Genomic DNA, 23,536 nt, shown 5'->3' on the forward strand with positions numbered 1-23,536 from the left:
CCACTTTTGAAATCTGCCTTCAAGCCTTAACTTTTCTAAGCACCCCACCTGACCCCATTACAAAAGCCGAAAGTCCTGACTTCCATTCTTTGCAATGGCCCTGTCAAGAAAATTTCTGATGCCGGAAAATTTTAGCTGTATTTCTGAATTGCTTGGGTATGGGGTTGACGCTTCTCACCATGTGAAAACCCACCAAGTTGAGGGAAAGGGAAAAGAAGCAAAAAGCAAAGCAAGAAAAGTAAATGCAAGAAAAATGCAGGAAAATTTTGACGCTGAAGTCCCTGGTGAGTGATGAGAAAAATGCGAACAAATTCTGAGATTTTTGAGTTCAAAATAGGGGTAATTTTGAGGAAAAATGCGATCTTCGGTGCAATGTCCTTGAAAATTATTTCTTTAACTATCGTCTTCAAGCCACATTACAAGCTAATAAAGTCCATCGTTGACTTATTCCTTCATGACAATCCAAAGTGACGATTATGCTCGTAAGAAATCCATCAATCATTTGTGATCATGGGAGTATAACCAGTTTTCACAGGCTTAGCTATCGCTTCTACCCATTTTGTTGCAAGCCTATAAAGCTTGTATGTTGACTAAGTTTTCTTAAGAAATAAGGGTGACAAATTCTTTGCTTTCACTAAGATGTGGTATAGAAAGGATTACACACAATTTGGGCACAAAATAAGACAAGTCTTGACCTTCCATTTCCTTTAGCCATTTCCAAATCAGAAATAACACCCCATTCGATTAGCCCTGAAAGATGAGCCAACAAGAAGTGGTGACCCGCCACTCTGGGCACCGATGCTAAAAGTGAGGATGAAAATTTGGTGTTATTCTGAGAGATTCATCATGAAATTTCGCCATGAGTTCAAAACTCAACGTTCAAATTTCTTCACGTTGTATATATGATTACTTTCTAAGTTTTGGAAAGTGTGATTTCTCTTGGTTCAAATAAATGGAGAGACATCCAAACCAATTTCTTGCAATCAAATGGGCCCATACTGGGGCAAAATTTTTATTTCCAAGATTTCACAAAATAAGCCCACACTGGGGCAAATTTTTTATAGTCCATTTGAGGATTTCGTCAAAGACTCAAGCAAGACTTTCAAATCAATCACGCTGCCTTTTTCATGAAAATTTGAGTGCATGTAAGCCCCCTGTGCAGGTATTCATAGTTGAAATCGACGAAGGAGCATTCGGTGATGTGGAAGGCCGATGCCGAAGAAAGAGAAGAAAGAGGGGAAAAAGGGCCCTACACTGGGGGCAAATTATTTTTTGAAAAAGATTCTCTCGAAAAATCGAAAAAATTCAAAAGTCAGAAATCAAAAATCGAGTTCAAATTCTTGTTTCTTGGAAAATCAAATTTAATTTCTTGTTTCTTGACAAATCAAATTCAATTTCCCGCCAACCTCGGCAGAACTGGGTTTTATCCCACTGACCATTCACAAACTTCACAAAAATCACGTTGGAGCCGGGTTTTATCCCGCCAACCTCGGCAGGCTCGGGTTTGATCCCACTATCCGATTGTCAAGACATTTTCACAGCCACTGGAGCAGAGGTTAGTCCCGCCAGTGTGCATTTCATTCACAGCCATTGGAGCAGAGGTTAGTCCCGCCAGTGTGCATTTCATTTACATAGCCACTGGAGCAGAGGTTAGTCCCGCCAGTGTGCATTCCATTCACAGCCATTGGAACAGAGGTTAGTCCCGCCAGTGTGCGTTTCATTTTCACAGCCACTGGAGCATGAGGTTAGTCCCGCCAGTGAGCATTTCATTTTCACAGCTGCTAGCCGTTGGGTTTGTCCCACTAGTGTGCCTTTTAATTGCATCCGCCGCTAGCCGTTGGGTTTGTCCCACTAGCGCGCCTTTCATTTGCTTTCGCCGCTAGCCGTTGGGTTTGTCCCACTAGTGTGCCTTTTAATTGCATTCGCCGCTAGCCGTTGGGTTTGTCCCACTAGTGTGCCTTTCATTTGCATCGCCGCTAGCCGTTGGGTTTGTCCCACTAGTGTGCCTTTCATTTGCATTTGCCGCTAGCCGTTGGGTTTGTCCCACTAGTGTGCCTTTTAATTGCATTCGCCGCTAGCCGTTGGGTTTGTCCCACTAGTGTGCCTTTCATTTGCATTTCCGCTAGCCGTTGGGTTTGTCCCACTAGTGTGCCTTTCATTTGCTTTCGCCACTAGCCGTTGGGTTTGTCCCACTAGTGTGCCTTTTAATTGCATCCGCCGCTAGCCGTTGGGTTTGTCCCACTAGTGTGCCCTTTAATTGCATTCGCCGCTAGCCGTTGGGTTTGTCCCACTAGTGTGCCTTTCATTTGCATTCGCCGCTAGCCGTTGGGTTTGTCCCACAAGTGTGCATTTCATTTTCATCGCCACTAGCCGTGGGTCAGTCCCATTAGTGAGCATTTCATTTGCATTTCATTTGCATCACTAACAAACATGAATCAGTCCCATTAAAACTTCATTTCACTCCTTTCATTTGCATCACCAATAAACATGGGTCAATCCCACCAACACTCCATCTCACTTCAATTCATCCAATTTTAATTTCATGTTGGGGTCAGTCCCCTCGGGTCAGTCCCGTTTAAATTCTCGTTCGGGTCAGTCCCGTTTAAATTCTGTTCGGGTCAGTCCCGTTTAAATTCTGTCCGGGTCAGTTCCCGTTTAATTCCTGTTCGGCGTTCTCGTTCGGTCAGTTCCCGTTTAATTTCCTGTCCGGGTCAATCCCGTTTAAATTCGCTGTTCGGGTCAGTCCCGTTTAAATTCTGGTTCGGGTCAGTCCCGTTTAAATTCTGTTCGGGTCAGTCCCGTTTAAATTCTGTCCGGGTCAGTCCGCGTTTAAAATTCTGTTCGGTCAGTCCGTCGTAGTCCCGTTTAATTCCTGTTCGGGTCAGTCCCGTTTAAATTCTGTTCGGGTCAGTCCCATTTTAAATTCCTGTTCGGGTCAGTCCCGTTTAAATTTCCTGTTCGGGCCAGTCCCGTTTAAATTTCTTGTTCGGGTCAGTCCCGTTTTAAATTCCTGTTCGGGTCAGTCCCGTTTAAATTCCTGTTCGGGTCAGTCCCGTTTAAATTTCTTGTTCGGGTCAGTCCCGTTTTAAATTCCTGTTTGGGTCAATCCCATTTCAACATTTTGATAAAGAGATCAGTCCTCGTTTCAAGGGCGGCAATCGTTGGAATCATTCGCAGCCGAATAATGCAGGTAAGTATTTGGTGTCTACTTCTTTGTCTCAAGTTTTTCCAAAACTCAGACAAAGAGGGGCAAACTGTAGACACCAAAATTTTTGACTTTATTTTTCATTGTTAGTTTTATTGATATTTATTTTAGTTTAGTTTTACTAATCTCATTTTTAGACATTCTAGCATTAAAGAAAGGAAAAGAAAAAAGGAAAAGTCAAAAAAATCAAAAATCAATCAAAGGACAAAAACAAGACACATGAACCTATTTTTGAGGAGGAGATCCTGGCCTTTCATATTAGGTTTAGTTTTGGGGTGCCCTAAAAAGATGGAAGGGCCGCAAGCTAAAAGGGGGTGCCAATTAGAGAGGAGAGCTACGGGGGGCTACTTGAAAGAGCTTACGGCTGGAACAATTCTGAAAGGGAGCCTGGAGGAGAAAAATGGGGAAGGTTTCATCTGGAAAAAAAAGGAAAAAAGAACGGAGGCTGGTGGTGGTCAAAAACGAGAAGAAAACAAAAGGAAAAAAAACGATGGCAAAACAAAAGATGGAGCTAGAGGAAGACAAAGGGGTCGGCTGTGAAAAACAGGGGATGGCAACGTCGGGGTTTGGGGGCAGAATTAAAGCAAAGAGGAAAAAAACAGAGTGGGCGGCGGAGCAAGAAAAGGAAACAGGGGAGAGGAGCTATCGGGCATTGAGACAAAACAGAAATAGGGAGAGCTTGGAGAGATGGGGAGTGATGGCTAAGGAAACAAAGAGAGGAGCGGCAGTCTGAGAAAAAGGGGAAGACAACAAACCAGAGAGAAAAGAAAAACCGTGAAGAAGGGGAACAATCAGAATAGGGAGCCGGCTAAGGGGGCAAGCAAGGAAAAATCAGAGAAGAAAAACCAAGGGAAAGGGAAAAGAAACGGGCTGGACAGGAAAAGGAGGAGAAAAGATTCGAACGAAGAAGAAGAAACTGAGGAACCGAAGCAGAGACACAAAGCTGTGATGAAAATCGAAGCAAGGAAGGTTCATCCGAGGAGTTGCTGTTGCCGCGGCTACAACCAGAGTTCGCTACCACCACCACTCATAGCTGTTGCTGCCTCACCGACTCCACCGTCATCGCTTGCAGAATCTTCCAAGCAAGAGCCTTGTAAGTTTTTCTTTAATTTCGGTTCTTCTCAAGCTTCAGAAACGGGTCTGCCGAGGTTTTATTTGATGCAATGTTCTTGTTAATTAGCCTAAATTTCTGGATGCATGCTGGTTGGATTGAATTTCGATTGGGTTTGCTGATGAGCTTGGGGCCGGTCATACCATTAATTAGATAGGGAATTAGTGGTTTGTTTTTCTTTTGCCCACCTGTTGTTCGACGATATGCCCGTTAATAGTTTGGTTTGAAAGATGGATCAATTTCTGTTTGTACACGTTCGGCTATTTCCAACAAGAGTCATGGGGAGTTCTGATGTGTTTGTTTTTGTGCATTTGCCCTGTTTTTCTTACTCTTTCTCTGCTGTGAACCCGAGTCGCATCTCGATATGGTATGAGAAGGAACTCATGTGGGTTTAGTTGCTGTATGTGCAGGAATGTATAAATGTTCTTTTGGGTTCGTTTGTTCATAATCTGGGTAGGAAAGTTTTTGGGGCTGGTCATAATTTCAATTTGAGCAGGAAACTTATTGTATGAGGGGAGATTCGTGTGAGTTTCATGTTTTGGGAGGTCTGAAGATAAGTTTCTTTCTTTCCATTTTGATGTTTTGTTTCTGCGAATAAAAATCAAATAGTAGTCTTTCTTGTTGAGAATGCATGCTTTCGGTTTTTGTTTGGGCTGGATTTCCTGGTTTTGCTGATAATTTTGGAGTTGATTTTGACTCAAATTGAGCTAAGAATTGATGATGTTCTTGATGCCCATTTGATGTTTGAAGAAATGCCTGATAGAAAACTTTGAATTAACACAGCAATAATTAATGTCTTCATTTCCGTTCCATTGTAGGAATTTGAATTCCATTTGGAATTGGGAATGGTCGAGTTTCCTTGCATGGGCTTGTGTTAGATGTTTTTGTTTTGGAAATGGTCAGAATTGAAAATCTCGTTGCTTTTGTCCGTGAAATGGTAGCTGACATCGAGATCGTTTGAAGAAGATGATTATTTGTCTAATTTTGTAGTTTCAGTCCCGCAATTTTCCTTTTTCTTTGTGATTTAACCCCAAAGTTTTTTGAACATCACAATTCGACCCCAAAAACCTTCATAATGCATTCAATTAGGTCCCTGCTTTTGTTGCATTTTTATCCCTCAAGTCCCCCTTGTTCACCGTGGCCTCAAAATTTGGAAGAATCAAATCCATTTTGCCTTTCTTGAATTTAATCCTATGTCTGCCTATTTCATGTGACTTTTTGGGATAAGTTAATTCTTGGTTTTAGGTCATGATTGTGGCTTAAATAATTTTAGTTGATTTGTTATCTTGTTGGGCCTAGACTTATGTTTGGCTAATGATATTTGGCTGGGGTTTGTGTAAGAGGGTTCAATTTATTTTTGGGCTTTTGGTTTGGGCCGGAGGATCATGACCCATCTGTTTGGTTGGCTAGTTTTGGGCCAAAATAGCTAAGCTAGCCCATTTGCTTATGCTTGGGTTTCCGGTTGGGCTGGGAAGCTTTAGCCCAAACAAATAAAGGAAATGGCCCAATGGTTTGGTCCATTAGGAAACCAGAAAACGATTTTGCAAATCAGTCCCTGAATTCCTCCTTAACTGTATTGTGGCCCTGGACATTTTCAACTTCTTTCAATTCGGTCCTTAATTTAATTGCGAATAGGTCCCTGAACTTTATTTTTCTTTAATTTCGACCCCAAAATTTTGTCAATTTTTGCAATCAAGTCCTTTCTTCTTTTGACGTCTTAAATGTAGGTTGTCAACATGATTTAATTGATTCAAATTCATGTTTATTTTTATCCTTTGTGATTATTTGTCAAATAAATTGGTACCCTAACCATTTTATTATTTTGGAGGATGAATAAGTGACCTCACCCCGTTAGAGCTCCATTCCAAGGGAGGTACCCCCTATTTCTCACTTCTTACTTTATATTCTCCTACGTGCTCCTACGTGTTATGTGAATATGCATGTCTATTTCGCTTTCCTTGCCTTTCCTTAATTCCTTGCATTTATTTCATTTATTTTTACTTTTATTTAAGTTATTCATTATGGGATATGTGTACACCTCTTGGCTTGTAATAGATAGGGCTTGGAAAGCACTTGATGAAGACCTATTGAAGACGTGTGCCTAGCTAGCAAATGTAATAGGTCCATTAGTTTGATTGCTTGCTTTTGTGGCTATGTGTTAATTTGCTTTATTAGGCTCTTGCATCTAGTCGAGCATGCTAAATGTTACGTGCTACGTGTTTATGAGTATTTGGTATGTCTACTTGCTTTCCATAGTGTGGATGAATGGAATGGATGAATGTACGTCACCACACTAGTCCAACGCTAGTTGTGGCTTCTTTTATCGTTTCCACTAGTCTAATGCTAGTAGGAATTCATAGAAAGGGCTAGTCCAACGCTAGACCCAATAGGATTTTTCCTTTGTTTTTCATTAATGCATTATTTGCCTGTTCACTACATATCATGCATTTTTCCTTAGTTTTATCATTTGGCATGCTCCTCAATTCCCCTTTCCCTTCATTTTAGGCCTCTTGCATCTCATGCTAGTTATAGGGTCCATTTTGTTTGAGAGTCCCCTTAAATATGGGATATAGACGAGTGTGGCTTTTTCCAAGCCTTAGCACGCTTGTATTCCCTCTATCAAAGGGAAAATTAAGTCACAAAGTTAGGACTCCCCGTTCCCATCTTGATGCATTCCTATAGGATTCATGCATTTTTCATTCACGATCACATACACTTACTTTATATTCTCTCTCTTTTTCTACATTCTCACTTCACACTACTTTTACACGTTTTCATTCAACTACTCACACTCTATACCATATCACTCGCACACATGCACTTTATATTATTTTCACATTATCATTCTTTACTCACCTTACCTTGTAAATACATTTGCACACCTCCACTTTTCTCACTTCACATAAACTTACATTTTCACATGACATGCACTCCATTCATTTTTACGTCATTTAGGATTACGTGTGACCTCTCCAAAGGCTCATTAGTGGGCTTCGCAATTAATGTGATTGGCACCACTCAACCTTTGAAGAGAAATTTCCCCGTGTCCCCCTAGGTCTAGGTTTTTGCATTCATATAGTCATATCCAACATGCGATACATACCTTGGGTAGAAAAATTAGGAAAGGTGGGGCTAAATCACGCAACTAGCCTTGGCTAGGTCGAAGGGGTGCCTTGGATTTTTATCCTTGCCTTCCCCTTCATCAAATGTGACCCCCGAGCCTTTTTCTTTGATTTGCGTAGACTAGGAGTCGTTTAAAAAGGGTTTTCTACATTTTCCTTTGAAAAATTCATTTTTTTTAGGTGACTTGGTACACCTTAACTCTATACCAAGTGGCGACTCCGATTTTGTTTTTAAAAACCCCTTTTTAAACTTCATTTGGCCAAATCGTCGCATTTTTAAGTCCCATGGCCTTTTATTTTTCATTTACACACATTCACATATTCCACATTACTCACACCACACACCATTCAAAAAGTGGGGCGCGACACTAATCGAATTAATGAACCAAATTTGTAGGTAGAAGAATGCCACAATCAAAGAGGTACTTGATTGATAAGTTCGGATCGAATAACTTAAGAAAACTCTCAAGTATTCAAAGGGAGCTCTCTTGGAAAAGAGAATGTGAAATAAACTCACAAAAATTGAAAAAAAATTCTAAAGCTCATGAACGAACAAGACTTAGGCTATTTATAGCCTTACATTGACTCCAAAACCTATGTAATTCGGACTAAAATACCCCTTAACTATTGACTAGAGATTCGGCCAAACTAAGGACAAGGTGGCCGAATTATTAAGCAAAACTAATGACTAGGGTTCGGCCATAATGATGACAAGTTGGCCGAATTTATTAAACTGAAATTAATGACTAAAATAGCAAGATAAATGACAAATCAACCCTTGCTCAACAAGACTAAATAAATGACACAACTTGAAACTTGAATAACTTGCACATGTGAAATCTTCATGGACTAGCTTGAGCATGTGAAATCTTCATGGACTAGAGTGGGGGATCCGGATCATATCATTCCCCTCCTCTTGAATGCGATTTGCCCACAAATCGATGGTGCACTTAAAGGATAGCAATGTTGAAATTAGATGAATGACTATGAGCCATGTTGCAGGTCGTTTGGTCAACCTCACAATGCCCTCGAATAAAGACATCCTCCAAGACAGGAAACATCTCGTATAAAGCTTATGGGAATTCCAAGTGGCACTCCAAAGATCTCTAAGTAGCTCTTTGTCATGGAATGTCAAATTCGGACCTACATAACAAATAATACAATTAGTATATATAAGTTTAAAACTACTCAACCACTTACCATTGGCAATCACTAGATAAGGATCTTTATAATGATGATCATTTAGCTTAGAAAAATCTTGAATCTGGTTATGCAAAGTGACAAAATTCTCCACAAGTTGTTGTTGGTTTGGCTCATCTTGCACGAATGGAACTAGGTCGTAATAGGTAGCTTGAATACCTTGAATTTGAACAACAAAATCAGAATGTAATGAACCAGAAAATTGAGTAAGATAGGTCGGAACATCATTATCGAAATAATAAGGATGGTGAAAACAAGTTTCAAGTGTAGAAACTCCCTTTGAAACTTCATTATTCCTCCCAACAAGCAAATCAGGGTCATGGTTGAAATGGAACATCAATGGATAGCAAAGAGACACAAAACTTAAGATGCAAACTCCATGAAAAGTGTGATATTCTCCAATGGATGTAGGAATAGAACATGTCATGATCAACTCAATTTCTCCTTGCTTAACCTGCATAAAAGTAGAAACACTAAACACGGCAAGGTTAAGTTTGTTAGTACAATCATAAGCTCTCCTAACATCATTGACTTTGGCAATAAGTGATTGCTTTTCCTCAATAGCCGATTCACTCAATGTGAGGACCAGAAATTTTCTTATTTTATTTTATTTTTCTGGTTTAATTAATTATTTACTCACTCGCTTTCTCCGAATAATTTATTTCAACTACTTTAAACTTATTTACATGGAATAATGTCTCAATTATATTTTTAACACGTCTCGTTAGTAAAATTAATTTTTCTAGAGCTCGTTTAGCGAGAAATAAGGAGTACACGTTTTTCAAGACTATGTTCGATCCGAGAGTACATTAGTCTTGAAGAATTAAGAATGATCAATAGTAGATTAATAAAAGTTAATTGAGAGATTAGATGTGAGTAAGTTAAAATTAATCTTATATCGTGCGTACGTCGAAAGTTTTCCGAAAGATGTGCTGGTACAAATTGATTTAGAGATTTGAGGAATTAATACTAGACTCATGTGAGGACTCATGTTTTTATTTCTAAAATAGTTATTTTCATGATTAATTACCCAAGTATTAGTTAGTTATACCATCGTTACAAGAATTTCTTAGAAATTTCGCTTTATCGCGCATAAGTCGGAAGTACGCGTTTTCGCTCGCGTGATTAATTGATGAACTTTAGACCTTTATTTTTAGACTATTAAGAGTGAATAATAATAGTGTTAATGGAAGTGCATTAGAGGTTTAGTGCACAAGTGAAACAAACCCGAGAGGAATCGGACACGAAACGCGTGCGTACGCGCATTATTCTTGGTTGACTTTTGGAGTAATTTTGGCCACAAACTCTTAAGCTTCTCAAGGAAGCCTTATCCATCAGCCAACCGTCTATTTCCTTTCTCATCTAGCATGGCGGAACACTCCAAGGAAAACAGGAAGAAAAGCTTCTCCATTTTTGCTTCAATCTTGCACCATTTTGCTCCAATCTTTCACTCCAAACTCACCACATAAACTCAAAACAACTTGGAGACTATCTTGGACTAGGAGAGGAGCAACTAATCCACGGTTTCTTGGAGCTTCTTAGTGGCCAAAATTCTGGTCTTCAACATCTAAGAAGGTGGCAAATGATCTAACCTTTGAATCTTAGTTTTTGTAAGTTATATTGCACTTAGAAGCTTGTAGCTTCATGTGGGTAGTATTAGATTGTTGTAGATCTTGTGAGTGGGCTCTATAAAATCTCACAATGGACTTGATGAACTGATGTGATGATTTTGGGTGTTGTTTATGTTGAATTAGTGGTTAAACTAGCTATTATAAGTTGAAAAGTGGAAAGAAAACTCAAAGGAAACAAAAGGAAGAAAAGTGCCGGTTCTGCCCCTGCTTTGCCGCACCTGTTGGTGCAAATATTTGTGGTCCAATTGACTTGATTTTGATGTAGATATGTTATATAGGTTGTGTGGAAAGTTTGCACCAAAATTCACTTGATTTGGTTGGCCAAAAGTTGAATTTTCGAAATGGTTTCAAAGCTGGAAAACGTGTTCAGAGTTGCTCTAGCAGTGAATTTCAAATGACCATAACTCTTTGCTCTAATGTCAAAATCGAGTGTCATTTGTGGCATTAGAAACTAGACACTTCCAGTTTTCTAATGGTGTAAAATGTATCCCCTGATTCGACCTGAGTGAACCGTACCAACTCTTCAAAGTTACCTATCCTGTTTCACAACTGTGCCAGAGAGCCAGTGAGGTGCTGTAACTGGTTGCTTGAATTTGAGCTAGTTATGAACCGAATTTCAAAATGATTTCTTCTGACAAATTGTAGCCCTATGAATGTATTTTCCAACACCACTAGCCACGCTCAATTCCAACTTGAATTGAGTGAGTTGTGGCTGAATTATGAAACTGTCTCAGTGATGGAAAACCCTCTTTTTGGCTAGTTGAATGCCTTAATTTGAATTGGGACTTGTCATTTTGAAATTCTTGGTGTTAACCACCTACCAAAAGTATCTTGGATGTTTCTTGGACTTTTCCTTATGAATGGACCATATTTGAAATGATTTCATTGGCCAAAAGTTAGAAAAACAGAAAATGGAAGTACAAGGCAGATTTGCCTTGGAAATTCTTGGAATTTTAGTGGCTTTGTTAACTGACCTTCTGTACAAATTTTTGCATGAAATTTTACAGAGGAATAGCCCTTATGTGGTAGGGTAATACAACCAAATTTGGTACCATTCCAAGTCCATTTCAATGCCCAACTGAAGTCCCAAAATTTGTGTTTCAAATCTGAAAAATTGCCCAATGGTCTTCATTTTGAACCAACTTTGAGCCGCTATATCTTAGTGCTCAAAACTCCGATTCTTGTTCTGCTTGTTGTATTTTAAACTTTGATTGTAACTCTAAATGAATTTCAAATTTAAGAGGCTAGTTCACATTCTGTGAATTTTGCCAAATTTCCAAAATTGGCTAAAAACCAACCTCGAAACTGTTTTAGTAGCCCAAAACAGCAACTTTGAGCCGAATTCTGAGTGTCTTCCTTTTAGAATCATGGAAAAGTGTCTTCTAGGAACTTTTATTACTTCGGAACTAGTTTTCAACCGTACCAACTTTTCCATTTTTGGACCTATTGAGTGCAAGATATGATTTTTCTAATTTTGACACACAAAGCTGAATTTTGCCAATTTCTTAGAAATTGCAATTTCGGGACCTTGACTTCGTTTCTCGATATAGATTGAACATTTTGAAATCGATTTCATGGAAGATGCTAGTCTTTTTTCGGACATTAAAACTTCACTCTTAAACCTCGAGTTGAGAGAATTGAATCTCTCTTTTAAGACTTTGATTTAGTCTAATTGAGTGTGCATCCTTTCTTAGTAAGTGCATGACTGTAAGTAAAGTTAATTATTATTTGCTCAGGCGCTCAAGGAAACCTTCAAGAGGAACTCGAATCGGATGCCTAAACACTTGTTTGAATACTTACTCACTTGTTTTGAATAGGTGAGTGTTCCATATAGGGGTACGTTACTTGAATAGTTTTACGACATGTTTACTCCATGGTCATTATGTGTTTAACTGTTACGTGTTACCGATAATTGCTCCTATGAACTTTTCCATAGTTTTAAGGCGAATGTGTACTTTATCTTACTCGACCTACTAAAATGATAAATCTTACCGTTAACTGAGATTATTTACCATCTACCGTTTACCGTTTACCGTTCACTGTTTACCAATTTACTTGATTACCTGCTTACTTGATTACTTGACTACTTGATTATATGGCTACCGTAAATTACGTGTTCACATGAACTTTTCCATAGTTTTACGGCGAGTGTGTACTTCATCTCGCTCGACCTATAAAATTGATAAATTTTTACCGTTTACCGATTTGCTTGATTACTTGTGCATGTTGTAAGCTCTAAACTGAACTGGGTCCTGCCCTTGGTTACTGACCTACTCGAGCCAAGACTGGGCTCGGTCGTGTAGGTTGGAACCCTGGGACACCGTTTCGGTATACTCGAGTACTACCACTGGAGGGATAAGGTGATGGCCAGACAAACCGAGGGGACCTGAAGTTATAAGGTACAGTTGACCGAAATAGTTCCACTGGAACACCGTATCCTTCAATATGTGTTTATTTCTGTATCATGATAACTGTCTTATTGTAAATGTGCCAATGTGAAATCTTGAACCGTATATGTATCATGCTTAACTTACATGATTTATTAGAACTGCTAGAGTGTCTTGGAACCTCACTGGGTTATGTAGCTCATTCCACATTTTTGTTTTCCTTAACAGGGTTCAAGAACGAGAGTGCTCGCGAATAGTACTAGATTGTTTTCTTTTGAAGACCTTAAGTTGTATTATAGCGGATGGTTGTAGTAATATTCTTTTGGATTATATTAAGGTTGAAAACTAACTAATTGTAAGCATGCAATATTTTGGAGTACTTGAATTATATTTTGAAGTTATTTGAAGTATTTCGATCTTTTGAACTGTGGATTGTAGTGAGTCCTGGCGAGAGTTGGGCAGGCATCCCGCGGATACCCTTTGGTTCGCCTTAGGGAGAAGTGGGGGCGTCACAGTTGGTATCGGAGCTTAGGCTTCAGATCTTTGTAGTGTATCTTAGGCTTATAAGTTTAGGATGCTGGACTGTGGGACTGGTTTGAAAGTTAAGTGACTATTTGTAGGGATGAAAATCAGAGCAGCTTCGCGTGGTCTCTACGCGGGATGAAATTGGCCCAAGTAGTGTTATGGTTCTTACTATGTGGATGAGTAAAGACTTAAGTGCTCTTCTAGAATGAAGCTATGGATCATGAATGTGATAGGTATATCTTGATACTTGGGAAATTAGATATGTATGTTGGGTGGAAATCTCAAATGTGGTGATTTACTCTTGGGACCGGCCGGCTCGAGTTGTGAATTACCTAGTTTTGGATTCTTGTACCCGAGTACTTAAGAGTTGAGGGCAATCCTAAGGACTTGAGATCTTCATTTGTGGGGAATAAGAACGAATCGATATTTCACATGAATAGTTGCAGGAAACCAATATTCGTTTGGTTAAGATGATACAATAATTAAGAGCGGGAGGTGGAGAAGATCGTAGCCCAGAAGATCCTAGTGTTGGGAATGAAGTTGAATGTGTTGGGGACCGGGAATCATCTTGTTCCAATTAATCTAGTGAAGTACTACTTTTGATTTTTTGGGAATAGGATTTAAGAGTTTGTACCTTTAAGATGCATGTACTTTTGTTAATCACATGTTTACTTTTGTTTATTGACCTTGACTTGGTATGTACTTTACTTGTTTGTGATCTCTTGACTCGTACTATGACTTTTGATATATATGTAAAGAATCATGCTTTTAATTCTAAATGTATTTGTAACTCGTATATGCATTAAGTTCTTCTATGCCTAATTATTCATTTTCTTATGCCTGTAGACTTATATTAAGTATGGTTTGGCAAGGACAATGAAGAGGTCATGGTGCGGGTTTAGGCAACCCTGCACTCCTGAGAAAGAATGATGGATGGTCTTATGTAATTCAATGGGATCCTAGTGCTAGATATGAGTCGGAAATGAACAAGAAGATTAGACCTACCAGTGTTATAATGGATCGACCTAGTTGGGTATCTAGTGAGGTTCTTCCCTGTGAAATTTTAATACTTGTTCTACACGTGTCTTATGATTGGTCCTATGGACATGTTTCAACCTTTTGTGAACGTTTGAACTTCCAAAAGATTGCATTGGTTATTCGTGAAGTGACTTGAACTCATTAACTATTTGTTTTAATTGAATAGAAGCACTTTCAATTTTTCTTGACCATTATTATATGTAATTATATGCCTGCTGTTCCTTTTCCCGCAAATATCTAAATATATGTATATATATTTTGAACTCGCCTAAGAATTGAAAATCAAGCAGAGCTTAGGCTCAGATCTTTTCTTAAGAATAAGAATGAATATTTGCTGTGCGTTGGAGAGTAAAAATGATAGAGCTGTATGTACCATTAAAGTTAGCTCTCGAATTAGAGGTAAAGGGTGATAAAGGTGTTGGATCGAAATTTATGCATATATGAACTTGCATGTTTACTTATCTTTCTTAAAAAATGTTTTCTAAAGTATACGTTTACTCAAACACAACTCTTAACTCAAAACTTTAAGGAAAATTTTGAAATATCCTCCATGTGTATGTTATTTTATTATATATGTGTTTTAATACCCACGTATTGAGTTGCATGATTAATCTTCCTAAACGTATTTGAAGAATTCTTAAACGTATTGATGATTGTGGTAAAAATATTATTTGAAATTTCTTACTAAGAAAATTTAGTTTCGGGCCATAAAGAAAAGTTTGTATCTTTAACTCTAGTTTTGAAATTTTAAATTGCATTTTGCCACATACATATCCAAAATACATTAAAACCCCGATTTTATCTCGCATGCTATGATTGACTTGATTTGGACAAATTGAGTCCGAAAATTTTGGTAAGTTGAGTCTTCTATTGAAAATATATCACTCTATTCGAGTTTTCAACTACAAGATTTAATCTTTAAACTGGAGTTTTAATTCACCCTGGAGTCAATTATTCTCGTGTAAACCCTAGTTTTATGAATGATATAAATAAAGTGTGATCGCTTGCCCTATGACTTGGAAGTTAAAAGGCCTATTGAGGATCAAAAGTTTGATTACTTCTTGCGTGGATAGAAATTATGAAATACGGGTTGAAAAGTGTAAGCTACTGATTGATCTGATAAGCATGACTATAAAAGGGTATGATATTACCCTAAGTATGAATTTCGAGGACGAAATTCTTTTTAAGGAGGGAAGGTTGTGAGGACCAGAAATTTTCTTATTTTATTTTATTTTTCTGATTTAATTAATTATTTACTCACTCGCTTTCTCCGAATAATTTATTTCAACTACTTTAAACTTATTTACATGGAATAATGTCTCAATTATATTTTTAACATGTCTTGTTAGTAAAATTAATTTTTTTAGAGCTCATTTAGCGAGAAATAAGAAGTACAGGTTTTTCGAGACTATGTTCGATCCGAGAGTACATTAGTCTTGGAGAATTAAGAATGATCAATAGTAGAATCATAAAAGTTAATTGAGAGATTAAATGTGAGTAAGTTAAAATTAAGCTTATACCGTGCGCACGTCGAAAGTTTTTCGAAAGACGCGCTGGCACAAATTGATTTAGAGATTTGAGAAATTAATGCTAGACTCATGTGAGGACTTATGTTTTTATTTCTAAAATAGTTATTTTCATGATTAATTACCCAAGTATTAGTTAGTTATACCATCGTTACAAGAATTTCTTAGAAATTTCGCTTTATCGCGCAAAAGTCGGAAGTACGCGTTTTCGCGTGCGCGATTAATTGAGGACCTTTAGACCTTTATTTTTAGACTATTAAGAGTTAATAATAATAGTGTTAATGGAAGTGCATTAGAGGTTTAGTGCACAAGTGAAACAAACCCGAGAGAAATCGGACACGAAACGCGTGCATACGCGCACTATGCTTGGTTGACTTTTGGAGTAATTTTGGCCACAAACTCTTAAGCTTCTCAAGGAAGCCTTATCCATCAGCCAACCATCTATTTCCTTTCTCATCTAGCATGGCCGAACACTCCAAGGAAAACAGGAAGAAAAGCTTCTCCGTTTTTGCTTCAATCTTGCACCATTTTGCTCCAATCTTTCACTCCAAACTCACCACATAAACTCAAAACAACTTGGAGACTATCTTGGACTAGGAGAGGAGCAACTAATCCACGGTTTCTTGGAGCTTCTTAGTGGCCAAAATTCTGGTCTTCAACATCTAAGAAGGTAGCAAATGATATAACCTTTGAATCTTAGTTTTTGTAAGTTATATTGCACTTAGAATCTTGTAGCTTCATGTGGGTAGTCTTGGATTGGTGTAGATCTTGTGAGTGGGCTCTATGAAATCTCACAATGGACTTGATGAACTGATGTACTGATGTGATGATTTTGGGTGTTGTTTATGTCGAATTACTAGTTAAACTAGTGATTATAAGTTGAAAAATGGAAAGAAAACTCAAAGGAAACAAAAGGAAGAAAAGTGCCGGTTCTGCCCCTGCTTTGCCGCACCTCTTGGTGCAAATTTTTGTGGTCCAATTGACTTGATTTTGATGTAGATATGTTGTATAGGTTGTGTGGAAATTTTCCACGAAAAATCACTTGATTTGGTTGGCCAAAAGTTGAATTTTCGAAATGGTTTCAAAGCTGGAAAACGTGTCCAGAGTTGCTCTGGCAGTGAATTTCAAATGACCATAACTCTTTGCTTCGAAGTCGAAATCGAGTGCTGTTTGTGGCATTAGAAACTAGACACTTCCAGTTTTATAATGGTGTAAAATTCATCCCATGATTCATCCTGAGTGAACCGTACCAACTCTTCAAAATTACCTGTCCTGTTTCACGACTGTGCTAGAGAGACAGTGAGGTGCTGTAACTGGTTGCTTGAATTTGAGCTAGTTATGGATAGAATTTCAAAATAATTTCTTCTGAGAAATTGTAGCCTTATGAATTTAGTTTCCAACGCCACTAACTACGCTCAATTCCAAGTTGAATTGAGTGAGTTGTGGCTGAATTATGAAACTGTCTCAGTGATGGAAAACCCTCTTTTTGGCTAGTTGAATGCCTTAATTTGAATTGGGACTTGTCATTTTGAAATTCTTGGTGTTAACCACCTACCAAAAGTATCTTGGATGTTTCTTGGACTTTTCCTTTATAAATGGACCATATTTGAAATGATTTCATTGGCCAAAAGTTAGAAAAACAGAAAATGGAAGTACAAGACAGATTTGCCTTGGAAATTCTTGGAATTTTAGTGGCTTTGTTAACTGACCTTCCGTACGAATGTTTGCATGAAATTTTACAGAGGAATAGCCCTTATGTGGTAGGGTAATACTACAAAATTTGGTACCATTCCAAGTCCATTTCGATGCCCAACTGAAGTCCCAAAATTTGTGTTTCAAATCTGGAAAATTGCCCAATGGTCTTCATTTTGAACCAACTTTGAGCCGCTATATCTTAGTGCTCAAAACTCCGATTATTGTTCTGCTTGTTGTATTTTAAACTTTGACTGTAACTCTAAATGAATTTCAAATTTGAGAGGCTAGTTCACATTCTGTGAATTTTGCCAAATTTCCAAAATTGGCCAAAAACCAACCTCGAAACTGTTTTAGTAGCTCGAAACTGTTTTAGTAGCCCAAAACAGCAACTTTGAGCCGAATTCTGAGTGTCTTCTTTTTAGAATCATGGAAAAGTGTCTTCTAGGAACTTTTATTACTTCGGAACTAGTTTTCAACAGTACCAACTTTTTCATTTTTGGACCTATTGAGTGCAAGATATGATTTTTCTAATTTTGACACACAAAGCTGAATTTTGCCAATTTCTTAGAAATTGCAATTTCGGGACCTTGACTTCGTTTCTCGATATAGATTGAACGTTTTGAACTCGATTTCATGGAAGATGCTAGTCTTTTTTCGGACATTAAAACTTCACTCTTAAACCTCGAGTTGAGAGAATTGAATCACTCTTTCAAGACTTTGATTTAGTCTAATTGAGTGTGCATCCTTTCTTAGTAAGTGCATGACTGTAAGTAAAGTTAATTATTATTTGCTCAGGCGCTCAAGGAAACCTTCAAGAGGAACTCGAAGCGGACGCCTAAACACTTATTTGAGCACTTACTCACTTGTTTTGAATAGGTGAGGGTTCCATATAGGTGTACGTTACTTGAATAGTTTTACGACATGTTTACTCCATGGTCATTATGTATTTCACTGTTAAGTGTTACCGATAATTGCTCCTATGAACTTTTCCATAGTTTTAAAGCGAGTGTGTACTTTTATTTCACTAGACCTACTAAAATAATAAATCTTACCGTTAACCGAGATTATTTACCGTCTACCGTTTACCATTTACCGTTCACTGTTTACCAATTTACTTGATTACCTGTTTACTTGACTACTTGATTATGTGATTACCGTAAATTACGTGTTCACATGAACTTTTCCACAGTTTTACGGTGAGTGTATACTTCATCTCACTCGACCTACAAAATTGATAAATTTTTACCGTTTAACGATTTACTTGATTACTTGTGCATGTTGTAAGCTCTAAGCTGAACTGGGCCCTGCCCTTGGTTACTGACCTACTCGAGCCAGGACTGGGCTCGGTCGGGTAGGTTAGAACCCTGAGACACCGTTTCGGTATACTCGAGTATTACCACTAGAGGGATAAGGTGATGGCTAGGCAAACCGAGGGGACCTGAAGTTATAAGGTGCAGTTGACCGAAATGGTTCCACTGGAACACCGTATCCTTCAATATGTGTTTATTTCTGTATCATGATAACTGTCTTATTGTAAATGTGTCAATGTGAAATCTTGAACCGTATATGTATCATACTTAACTTACATGATTTATTAAAACTGCTAGAGTGTCTTGGAACCTCACTGGGTTGTGTAGCTCATTCCACGTTTTTGTTTTCCTTAACAGGGTTCAAGACCGAGAGTGCTCGCGAATAGTACTAGATTGTTTTCTTTTGAAGACCTTAAGTTGTGTTATAGTGGATGGTTGTAGTACATATTCTTTTGGATTGCATTAAGGTTGAAAACTAACTAATTGTAAGCATGCAATATTTTGGAGTACTTTAATTATATGTTGAAGTTATTTGAAGTATTTCGATCTTTTGAACTGTGGATTGTAGTGAGTCCTGGGGAGAGTTGGGCAGGCGTCCCGCGGATACCCTTTGGTTCGCCTTAGGGAGAAGTGAGGGCACTCAAGGCAATTTTTCCCTCATGCATAACTTTGGCCTTTACCTTTTTTTTTCCCTCGAGTTTTTCCCTTTCTCATTCTTACTCAATTCTAGCTCAAGTTCACTCAAATCTTCTGATTGTTCACTCTCATTTTGCACTTCACACTTCTCAACTTGCTCTACCTTCTGGCCATTTTGCTCAAATTGATGTTTCAAATATGCTAAGTCAACACAAAGTTGCTTAGAATTAAGCAACACAAGCCTAGTACGACGGCAATTAAATGTGAAAGAATACTTATTAGTATATCCATCATATTTGACTTCTCGATTAAACATCCACCATTGTCCCAACAACACATTTGTTCAAACATCCACAATTGGTTCATTTGTCCATACTAGTAGTTATTTGTGTCACATCACTAGTAGTTCTTATTAATACTGTAACAAGCTTGGCTATTTATAGCCTTAAAAGTTACAATACCCGAAGCAACTTGGTAAGATTAAACAAAACATCAATTCATAGTTAAACAAGGAAACTCTAATTTGGCCTCAACGATTTTCATAACTTTGCCGATTGACTAAACTAACTAACTGATGACTAAATTAACACTAAAACACATTAATAACACAATGAATCAAATTAGACAGCAACATAAGTCTAGCTTCAAGATTTAAGCCAGTTTAGCTAGGGTTTTGTTCCACTTGATCATTCCACCACTTGAATGAGATAAACAACCTTCCAATCTTCATTCTCAAGTCCCTGAATATGTTTTGGGACAATTTCTTGACTCTAAACAACATGAACCAGCCCTTGAAGTTCATCACGCAGCTTCTTAGCTTGAGCTCTTGTGAACGGTCCCAATAGAACTTTAATCTTGTCCACTTGAATAGTTAGTTGTGCTTGACCGTCATCATTTACCTAGTTCTCTTTTTCTTCAAATTAATTGGCTTACTTTCCTTATTCCACTTTTCCTTTATTTTTTAAAAAATTTGACCACCATTTAGCTTTAGGGCTGTTGGTTGCAATGCTTGTTTGTTTTCTTTGCAATTTCTATTGATACTGAATATATGTTCAAATGTTACTATTTCCACTTAGCCTGTGATTGACACCATTTTACACTTTATAGAATTTTAAGTGACGAAATATTCCATGGATTACCCCTTCCTTAAGGTGCATGAATGACACTGAAAGGACAATCCACCTTCCAATTCCAACAGGAACCTAAAAAGTTAGACTTCACTCGACACGATGAGAAAATGAAAAGGACAACACAAGAAAGATATACCAGCTTATCAAGCTCACATATAGAGACTTGGGTCAAGAAAAATTAACAATAAAAACTATTTTAAACTAGCTTATCAAGCTCACATATAGAGACTTTGATCAAGAAAAGTTAACAAGCAAAACTATTAGAATAAAACATTAATCCAATTGGATGAAGCAAATTCAATAGGGAAACCTGATGACCAATAACCAAGGTCCCATGACATTCAATAAAAAAACACATTACACACGTTAATTTTAGAAAGGACAAAAAAAAATAACTATCATATTCAATTTTCCATTAAAAATAAGGAAAACTTTATAAATTGTAAAGAATTAATCTCCACTTGTCTGAAGATATTTGGCATTTGTTTCCTGTTGTGGAATTTCTTAATCTAAATTAGGCAAACTGGTCCCTTTATTAATTCCCTAATTAAGAAGTTTCCTTCACTAGTCTAAATAATCTTTTTCTTCTAGGTCATCCACCAAAAGAAGGAAATGCTTTTATAGAGATTGAATATTGATCATGTGTTATTGACAAGCTGAACAAATCCAAGGAACAACCATTTTTTGATTATGCCATTTAGTTTAGTCAATCAGGGTGAGCAAAGGAAATGCAATTTTCAGCTATATTGTAAAGCATAGAATACAATTACATTGAACTGTTAATTCCATGAGGTAATATACAGGAGAGCTTAACGACAAATCATAGGGTCACCAAGTATTAGAACTCAGCAAAGTAAAGAGCTAATGTTGATTGTCAAAAATCTGGAAAATATGAACTTGATGAGTCTACGTTTCAAGCCGCCTGGAGTTCGTGTTAATTTCCAGATTAGACAACTATCTTGTTGTTGCTAATTTCTTTTAAAATTATCCTTAAATCTTCTTAGTTGGATGCTAGTTTATTTTGCTATTGTGTAGGGTATAATTATTTTTTTCTTTTTCAGCACAAAGAATAAAATTGAAAATGAAATGTATTGTGGTACACTCCATGAGGATTTAGTTGGCATACGAAGTGCAATAAAACTAACAGAAGATTTTCCTTGCATTACTTGAACTCGAGGGTCCTTATTTTAATTTCCTAACATTCACCAATGTCTTACACTTAGTAATGGATGGTGTGGACTAAGAAAAGAGTAACATTCACACTGGAATTTGTAGGTGCACTTCCTTATTGCCGCATGAGAATATATGGTAATAGGAACGGGTTTCAGATTAGACTTCATTAGGCCATAAATGAAAACACAATTGAGGTATAGCCTTCAGTTTCTTGTTACCTTCCCCCACCCCCTACCCCCGGGGAGATGAGAATCTTTCATGGAACTTCAAGTCTAGACTTGATAGTAGTGGTTTTCTTATCCAGGATGATAAAATCTGTAGGATTTTGCAGGATTGCTTGCTTGAAGCTATAGAGCCTAATGTTGTCCATTGAGAAATTTGATTGATAAGGAATTGAACACTAACATTTCTGATTTTGGATTAGAAAAGCTCTTGAATTTAGGAAAGCCACATAACAACAATGTTATAGGAACATTTGGGTAAGCAAGTTTTTATCTAAATTCTTTTGCTTCTTTATGTTCAAGCTATCTATGTATTTGATACGATCTTCATTGTGTGACGAAGCTTGTGATCAACAAGCCCAGATCATGATGGTGCACTACAAGAAAATTGGTCATCAGTGACAACTTTTCTCTGTGGCGAAAAAAAGTTGTCACAAAAGTGGATCCTTTATTGACGACTTTCTAACTCGTCACAAACCTCTAATGGGAGCCAACTCATTTGTGACGACTTAGAAAAGTCGTCACTAGTAAATTCCCGTCAAGATTTAGCAAGAGCGCGGGAGTGTTTAGAGCACACAATAGTGACGACATTAAGAACATCATCACTATTGCTTGGCCTATTTACGGACGACTTTTTGTTGTCGTCACTGATCACTAAAAAAAAAAGTTATTAGTGACAACATTTTGTAGTGATGACAATAAGTCGTCACAAAAGGAGCTTCTTTAGTCGCGACACCTAAAGTTGTCACAATTGCATCAAAGCAACTAAATGTTTAGTGACGACCCGTTATTTTCGTCACAAACTACACTGCAAGAAATATGGTCATTAGTGACAACATTTTTTAGTGACGACAAAAGTCGTCACAAAACGTGGTTGTTTAGTGACGACAAGGAAAGTTGTCATAATTGCTCAAAGCAACTAAGTCTTCAGTGACGACCTTGAAAAAGTTGTCACTAAAATGATCTATATAGTGACAACTTCTAATATCGTCACTGTCACTCTACCGATTCGGATTTAGTGACAAGAATTGATCGTCACTGTTTAAAGTACTTATTTCTAAGTCACTTTCATTAATTCTACTGTGCCACCCTAACTTTTGCGATTTAGCCCCAAATGTTGTAAAAAATTCCATTAATTCCATTATGATACCTTAACTTTTACAATTTAGCCCCATATGTAGTACACCGATTTCTTTAATTCTATTATTACTCCCTAACTTTTGTAATTTAGCCCCATATGTAATTCACCAATTTCATTAATTCTACTATGGCACTCTAACTTTTGCAATTTAACCCCCATATGTAATACACCAATTTTATTATTTCTATTATGGCACCCTAACTTTTACAATTTAGCCCCTATTTTTTTATTAGGAAATTGCGAATGGTATCTTGATAAACTATGCATAAATATTTTATAATTTTCTCAAACTTAAGTAATAATTTGTTATAAACTCTAAAGATATATCTTTCATTACAATAGTTATAAGGCAGGCAGGTCTTTTTATCAATGGAATAAGAAATTTATGCCAGATTTATCCTTTGTACTACATGCCAAGTAGTATTAGCAAAGGAATAACAAAGTACTACAAAGTAATTAACAAAATAGCCTTCAGGGAGTGTAGT

The sequence above is a fragment of the Coffea eugenioides genome, chromosome 9 (assembly GCF_003713205.1).
Source record: "Coffea eugenioides isolate CCC68of chromosome 9, Ceug_1.0, whole genome shotgun sequence".
NCBI lineage: Eukaryota > Viridiplantae > Streptophyta > Magnoliopsida > Gentianales > Rubiaceae > Coffea > Coffea eugenioides.